This window comes from Lactuca virosa, chromosome 3, assembly GCF_052849685.1.
Source record: "Lactuca virosa cultivar CGN04683 chromosome 3, Lactuca_virosa_CGN04683_v6, whole genome shotgun sequence".
In the NCBI taxonomy this organism is placed as follows: Eukaryota; Viridiplantae; Streptophyta; class Magnoliopsida; order Asterales; family Asteraceae; genus Lactuca; species Lactuca virosa.
The window spans coordinates 389,703,539-389,711,686 of NC_136428.1; the positions used below are offsets into that span (position 1 = coordinate 389,703,539).

General features: G+C 42.1%; 1 pseudogene; it reads right to left on the bottom strand.

The window, feature by feature from the left end:
* Positions 1–6,896: 6,896 nt before the first annotated feature.
* On the bottom strand, positions 6,897–7,490 carry LOC145164994 (putative mitochondrial protein AtMg00860 pseudogene; annotated as a pseudogene).
* Between the last annotated feature and the right edge of the window lie 658 nt (positions 7,491–8,148).

Consider the following 8,148-nt stretch of genomic DNA (forward strand, 5'->3'; position numbering starts at 1 on the left):
GGACCGCTACCATCAAAGTGCTCGTCAAGAGCGATATGAAATAATCTCCTCCATGATAACAACCCGAATGAAGGATGGTGAACCCATCACGGGCCACATGCAGAAAATGCAAAGGTATGTGGACCGTTTACTGAAGCTGAATGTGAACTTCCCTGAAGAGTTAGCAATAGACATCATTTTGCACTCCTTGCCATCGTGTTATGATCAATTCCGCATGACATATCACATGAACAAGGAAGAAGTCACCCTCAGCAAACTTCAAGGACTCTTGAAGACCGCCGAAAGTGGTCTAAAGGGTAAGTCGGTTGTTACTACTCCTACTCCTACTCCAACTGCGGCCAATGTCTTGGCAATCGGGCATGGCAAAGGGAAGAAGAGAAAGAACCCTTCTAAGGGTACCAAGGGTAAGACCCTTGAAGGCTCCTCTTCAAGCAAAACCAAGAAAGGTTTTGTCACTCCTTCTGCTAACCCTAATGAGGCTGAATGCTTCTATTGCCATGAAAAGTCGCACTGGAAGCGAAACTGCCCAAAGTACCAGCAAGATTTGAAGGATGGGAAAGTAAAACCCAACCATGCAGGTATATACACTATATTGTCTAATAACTCACCTCATTCTAAGTCTTGGGTCCTTGATACATGTTGCGGTATTCACATATGTTGTGATTTGCAGGGACTAAAAAGAAGTGAGAATGTGGAGCAGGGAAAGATAAACTTGATCATGGGAAACAGGAAAGCTTCACCTGTCACCAAGATAGGAGTTTATTCCTTAGTGCTAAATAGTGGGTTTACATTAGATTTGAATAAATGTTATTATTCGCCAGAAATGGCAAGAAATGTTATTTCCTTTCATGCATTGTATAAACAAGGTTTTACCTTTTATTTTGATAATAATAATGGTAGTATTGATGCTTTCTTTAATAATGTTCTTTATTTTAAAGCATTACCTTGTGATGGCGTGTATGAAACTGTATCTGTTGTAGATAATCTAGGAAATAATGTATTGTGTATTAACTCTTCCACTAGCTTAGATAAAGCATCCTTATGGCATTGTCGTCTTGGACATGTAAGCAAGAAACGCATAGGCCAACTCCAAAAGGATGGAGTCTTGGAGTCATTTGACCTAAAGTCAGATGATAGTTGTGAATCTTGTTTGCTTGGTAAAATGAGAAAGTCACCTTTTACTGGCACTTGTGCTAGGGGTGAAGGTTTGTTGGACCTCATACACACGGATGTGTGTGGACCCTTCAGAACCGCCACAAGAGATGCTAATCCGTTCTATGTGACTTTTACTGATGATTTTAGTAGATATGGATATGTCTACCTAATCAAGCATAAGTCAGAAACCTTTGAGAAATTCAAAGAGTTTAAGCAAGAAGTGGAGAATCAGTTGGGCAGGAACATTAAGATGCTTCGATCCGATCGTGGTGGTGAGTATCTTAGTACTGAGTTCCTTGACTATCTTAAGGAATGTGGGATTGTCTCACAATTGACACCTCCTAGGACACCACAGTTGAATGGTGTAGCTGAGAGGCGCAATCGGACCTTGTTGGACATGGTTCGTTCCATGATGAGTCGAGCTTCGCTACCAATCTCATTTTGGGGGTATGCCTTAGAGACTGCCACCCATATCCTTAATCTAGTCCCTACAAAGAAGGTTGCCAAAACACCTCACGAGGTGTGGACTGGAAAAGTTCCCAATCAAGACCACATCAAGATTTGGGGTTGCGAGGCTTTCGTGAGACGCGAGACTCACGATAAGCTCGAACCCCGAAGCGAAAGGTGTATTTTCATCGGCTACCTACAGAAATCCTTTGGTTACATCTTCTACAGACCCAGTAATAATGTGGTCTTTGTAGCAAGAAGAGGATTCTTTTGAGAGAGAGAATTCATGAGCCAAGGAGACAGTGGGAGGCAAATTGACCTTGAGGAAATTCAAGAGTCAAGTGGTGAAGGAACCTCAAACCCTAGCCCTCAACCTGAGGAGGAAACTCCTGTTGAGCCGACTGAAGAATCTATACCTCTGAGGCGTTCCACCAGAGTTAGGAATGCACCTTAGCATTATTATGGTTTTTATATTACTGCAGAAGGTGAGACACTTATCAGTGATAACACACTGGTAAATCTGGATGAGCCTAACAGCTACACGGAAGCCATGGCGGGCCCTGAGGCTGCTAAATGGAAAGAGGCTATGGATAGCGAGATACAGTCCATGTATGACAATCAAGTTTGGAACTTGGTTGACAATGTACCTGATCGTAAGATAGTTGGGTGCAAATGGATCTTCAAGAAGAAGACCGACATGGATGGTAATGTACACACTTATAAGGCACGACTGGTTGCAAAGGGTTATTATCAAACTCCGGGAGTTGATTATGATGAGACCTTTTCACCAGTGGCCAAGATTAAGTCTATTAGGGTTTTGTTAGTCATTGCTGCATTTTATGATTATGAAATATGGCAAATGGATGTCAAAACCGCTTTCCTTAATGGAAAGTTGGCTAAAGATGTTTACATGGTTCAGCCAGAGGGTTTTGTCAGTACAGAGTACCCCAGTAGAGTGTGTAAGCTCGAGAAATCCATTTATGGATTAAAACAGGCACCTCGCAGATGGAATCTTTGCTTTGATGAGAAAGTCAAAGAATTTGGCTTTTCAAGGAGTGAAGATGAATCTTGTGTCTATATCAAGGCTAGTGGGAGTATAGTCAGCTTTTTGGTACTGTATGTGGATGACATACTACTCATAGGAAATGACATCCCAACCCTGCAGGAAGTAAAGTCCTAGCTTGGGAAGTGTTTCGCTATGAAGGACCTTGGAGAATCTGCCTATATCCTAGGGATAAGGATTTTGAGAAACAGGAGTAAAAGACTAATTGGACTTAGTCAAATCACCTATGTGGACAAAGTGTTGAAAAGGTTCAACATGCATAACTCCAAGAAAGGAGAGTTACCCACCCAGAGTAACGCCAGATTGAGTAAGACACAAAGCCCTAGTACTGAGGCTGAGATAGCAGAAATGAGTCGAATACATTATGCTTCAGCTGTAGGATCGATCATGTATGATATGACGTATACTCGACCTGATGTAGCCTTTGCTTTGAGCATGGTTAGCAGGTATCAGGGGAACCCTGGCAAGACACACTGGACTGCGGTAAAGAATATCCTCAAGTACCTACGGAGGACTAAGGACTGGGTCCTTACCCTCGGTGGCAGTGAGGACTTGAGAGTTGTAGGGTACAGTGATGCTAGCTTTCAGACTGACATGGATAATTTCCGCTCTCAGTCGGGCTGTGTCTTTACTCTAAACGGAGGGGCAATTACTTGGAAAAGTTCCAAGCAGGAGACAGTGGCTGATTCCACTTGTGAATCAGAGTATATAGCAGCAAGCGAGGCACCAAAGGAGGCTATATGGCTAAAGAACTTCATCGGAGACCTTGGAGTTGTACCAACTATAAAGGAGCCAATGGAGATTTTCTGTGACAGCAATAGTGCGGTTGCCTTAGCCAAGGAACCAAGAGATCATGGGAGATCCAGACACATTGACAGAAAATATTACTTCATCAGACATCGAATAGAAGAAGGAATCCTCGTGGCAAAGAGGGTATCATCGGATGAGAACCCAGCAGATCCCCTCACGAAGGGACTGACTCGGGCTAAGCATCTCCAACATGCTCGGAGCATAGGGCTGAAGGATGATATTAGTTTTAGTAGTTAGATAATCTTGAAATTTGTAAAATGTAATTGACATTTGATGATAAATAAAAGCTGTTATTTATGAGTAAAGTGTTGCTATCTCTTGTCAATCGTTTACCATTATTTCTTTTTGCATGTTTTGACTTCCAGAATAATTATGTTATGGTTTATATCATATTATTCAAACTCTCCACAGTCGGTCATATGTTGGAAGTAGATATGAATCAAGACTGTCATGGGTTGGCTTGTAGAGGTCTAAGATGTTAGACAAAGCGGGGCTACAGCACTCATGAGTGCTCATAAGTTCTGAGTATTGGATTCAACCCACGCTCACTTGTATCACTTCATGGAATTTATCTCGAGTGATCGTGAGACGGTAATATCATATAAGTCTTCAAACCTAGAGATATGATTTGTTGCCTATAAGTTGGTTATGCATTGATTGCACGAAAACACATTGGTAACTCGATGTTATAAACCGTGCTTTTGTGTGTAATTCAACAAGTAGTAGAGCAAACATATGAGTCGAAGTTTATCCGTTCCTTCTAGGATTAGAAGCGATATCTGGGCCCCTCGATGATTTTGTTTTGACCTATGTACCGGGCCCGGTCAGAACTAAATTGATGTGTTCAGTTAAGTTCTATGTCAAACAAATCAGAAATCGGGAAACAAATGCTGGACAATAAGCAAGACCATGTTCCATGTATTTGTCCGGCTGATATCTAGAACAGAGGATTATATGATCACTTATCTAAAATAGCGCTTCATAGTTCAACAGAGTTTTAAGAGCTACGATTGCTAATCGGTTCCTGAAGTCATACTTGCAACTATAGTTATTAGACTTATCCAAGTGGGAGACTGTTAGAGATAGTGTCTAAGTCCATAACTATATTTGGTATGTACTTGACCCGACCCGACATGGTCCATTTGGGTTGCACTACACCCGAACAATTTACGGATAATCTTTTGAGAATAGTATAAGTTATGATTTATTAATATATTATAAGTTCTAATATATTAATATAAAATCATATTATTTAATTAGTGTTGATCTATAATTAATTTAGAATTAATTTAGAGATCAAAAGTATGACTAATTAAATATGGGCTCTTGTATTTATATAGTGTGGGCTAATGCTTATTTGGAATGGGCTAGGCTTGCATGGAAAGTCCATGGATACTCCATGGAGCTTTAACCCATGGATCTCATGGAAATGAAAAGACATGGGTATTAGGGTTTACATAGATGTAACCCTAATCCACCACACTATATAAAGGAGGCTTTGGTTCTTGAAATTGCACTAGTTGATGTGTGTAAACTAAGAGGGCCGATTTCAAGAAGTTTGTGACTATTCTCTCAAGTTTCCAAGTTTGTGGTGATTTGTGACTTCCATTTGAGGCATCCACATTATTGGTGCTAGGCTCTCAAACTCCAAGCAATCAACTACTACTACAAAGTAAGTAATTCTACTAGTTTTATTTGATTCAAGTACCCCATGCCATGCTAGTTAGGATAAGAACCTTGGAAAAATAATTATTTGCATGTATCTTAGTCAAACATAGATCCAAGGTTTCTAGGGTTGCATGTACACCATAGGAGTGTTAGAATGCTGAAAACCCATCAATAACATCACTCTCCGCCTAATTTTGAACCTTGTCCTCAAGGTGAAAGTCAGGAAATTGTCCATTCAACACTTCAAACTCTTCCCAAGTCACTTCATAATCAGGTAAGTCTTTCCAACGAATCAACACTTCACGACGCTTGACACCCTCTTGAATGCCTTCCACGCCATCAGGCTGTAAGATAACCTCCATGTATTCAATAAGGGTAGCTGGCAAATGAGGAGCAGCAATACGGTTCTCAATGGCCCTTTTTAACTGGGACACGTGAAAAACAGCATGAATGCGACCTGTTTCTGGCAACATGAGACGATACACCACATGTCCAATCTTCTCAATGACCTTAAAAGGCCCAAAATACCTAGGTGCAAGTTTCTCGTTAACCCGTCTCGCCACAGTGCACTGTTGATATGGACGAAGCTTTAAGTACACCCGATCTCCAATATCAAAATTTTCCTCTATCATATGCGTATACGCATTTTTCTTCATCGGTTGTTGAGCTTTGAGCATATGGACTTTAAGTTCTTTTAACACTCGATCCCGCTCTGCCATATATTGCTCAACCGTGCCTACCACTATTTTTTGCTTTCCCGTAATACACCAGATTAGGTGGATCCCTACCATACAATACCCGAAAAGGTGTAGTCTTTGTTGAAGTATGAAATGAAGTGTTATACCAGTATTCTGCCCACGGTAGCCATGTGACCCACTTCTTTGGTGTTTCCGACACAAAACAACACAAATATGTCTCCAAACAACGGTTGACCACCTTGGTTTGCCATCCGTTTGCGGGTAGTAAGCCGTACTCCTTCTCAACTTGGTGCCCATTGCTTTAAACAATTCCTTCCAAAAATTACTAAGAAATACCTTGTCGTTGTTAGAAATAATGGACTTCGGTATCCCGTGAAGCTTCACGACCTCCCTCACAAATACATTTGCCACCGAATTGGCTGTGTACGGGTGTTTAAGGGGTATAAAATGTGCGTATTTGCTGAGACGATCAACAACAACAAAAATGAAAGTATTACCCTTCGACTTTGGTAGCCCGTCAATAAAATCCATCGTAAGCTCGGACCAAACTGTAGATGGCAACTCGAGTGGTTGCAACAACCCACTTGGGGCTATCGTTGAGTACTTGTGTCGTTGACACGTGTCACACTCGGCCACCCTCTTCGCCACGTCACCTTACATTCTCGCCCAGTAGACTTCAAGAGCAAGGCGATGATACATTTTTTGTACCCTCGAATGCCCGCCAACCACAACTTCGTGAAACTCCTTAAAAAGAACCGATACCCAATGCGACCCTTTAGGAATTACGAATCGTCCTTCAAACAACAGTCGTTGCTGGTCAACAGAATACCCCGCTGGCGCGGTTCCCTCTTCTGCTTTTTCTTTCATGAAACAAATCTCTCGATTTGACTGCAGGTCAGCCCATAATACACCCAATCAAACCGACAGGACAAATCCGTGACAGTACCCAACTGCGCCTCGGGAGTAATTCTTGATAACGCATCAGCCACGCTATTCTCGTTACCCTATTTATAAACAATGTCAAAAGTGTACCCCATAATTTTCGAGAGCCATTTCTAGTGGTCTTCCGTGACACCCTGTTGCTTAAGTAAAAACTTCAAACTCCGTTGGTCGGTTCGAACAACAAACCTCCGACCCAGCGAACATGATCTCCACTTCTGAATGGCTAACACAATTGCCATTAACTCTCTTTCATAAACCGACTTGAGACGTGCTCGTGGTCCCAAAAAATGACTATAATAAGCCAACGGTCTACCATCTTGCATGAGCACCGCCCCCAAACCATACTCGGATGCATCCATTTCGAGTACAAATTCCTTAGAAAAATCCGGCAACGCCAAAATAGGTACCCGGGTCATTGCCACCTGCAGTTTTTTAAATGCTTCGGTTGTTTCTGGGGTCCACTTGAAATTATCTTTCTTTAATTGCTCTATCAGGGGCCACACCATTTTACCATAATCCTTCACAAATTTACGGTAGTAACCGGTCAAACCCACAAACCCCCGGAGTTCCTTCAAAGTCTTTGGTACCAACCATTGCAACATGGATGAAATCTTGGTCGGGTCAGCCGACACCCCTTCTTTGGATACGATGTGACCAAGGTACTCCACCTGCTCCTGACTAAAAAACCATTTTTTTCTTGTTTGCATATAAGTTATTTTTTCTCAGAACCATGAGAACCCTCTCCAGATGTTCCAGGTGTTCCCTCTCAGACTTACTGTATACTAATATGACATAAAAAAACACAAGTACAAACTTCCTTAAAAACAGTTGGAATACCTTGTACATGAGGGACTGAAAAGTCGCGGGCGCGTTCGTAAGTCCAAATGGCATTACCAAAAATTCGTAGTGGCCCTCGTGTGTTCAGAAAGCGGTTTTCTGCACGTCCCCCGCCTTCATACGTATTTGATGGTAACCGGACTTAAGATCGAGTTTATAAAATACAATCGCCCCGTGAAGCTCATCCAACAATTCATCAATCACTGGTATGGGAAACTTATCTAGCACCGTCTCCTTATTAAGTGCGCGGTAGTCCACACATAACCGCCAACTTCCATCTCTCTTCTTAACTAACAATATCGGGCTTGAGAATGGACTCGTGCTCGGTTGGATCACTCCCGCCTCGAGCATCTCACGAACTAGTCTCTCGATCTCATCTTTTTGTGCATGCGGGTACCGATAAGGCCTGTCACTAATCGGTCCCCTATCCTCCCGAAGATTGATGGCATGTTCATGGCTCATTTTTGGATGTAGGCCGGCTGGCATGTGAAAAAAATTGTCAAACGAATCCAGAACAGTCTGAATCAA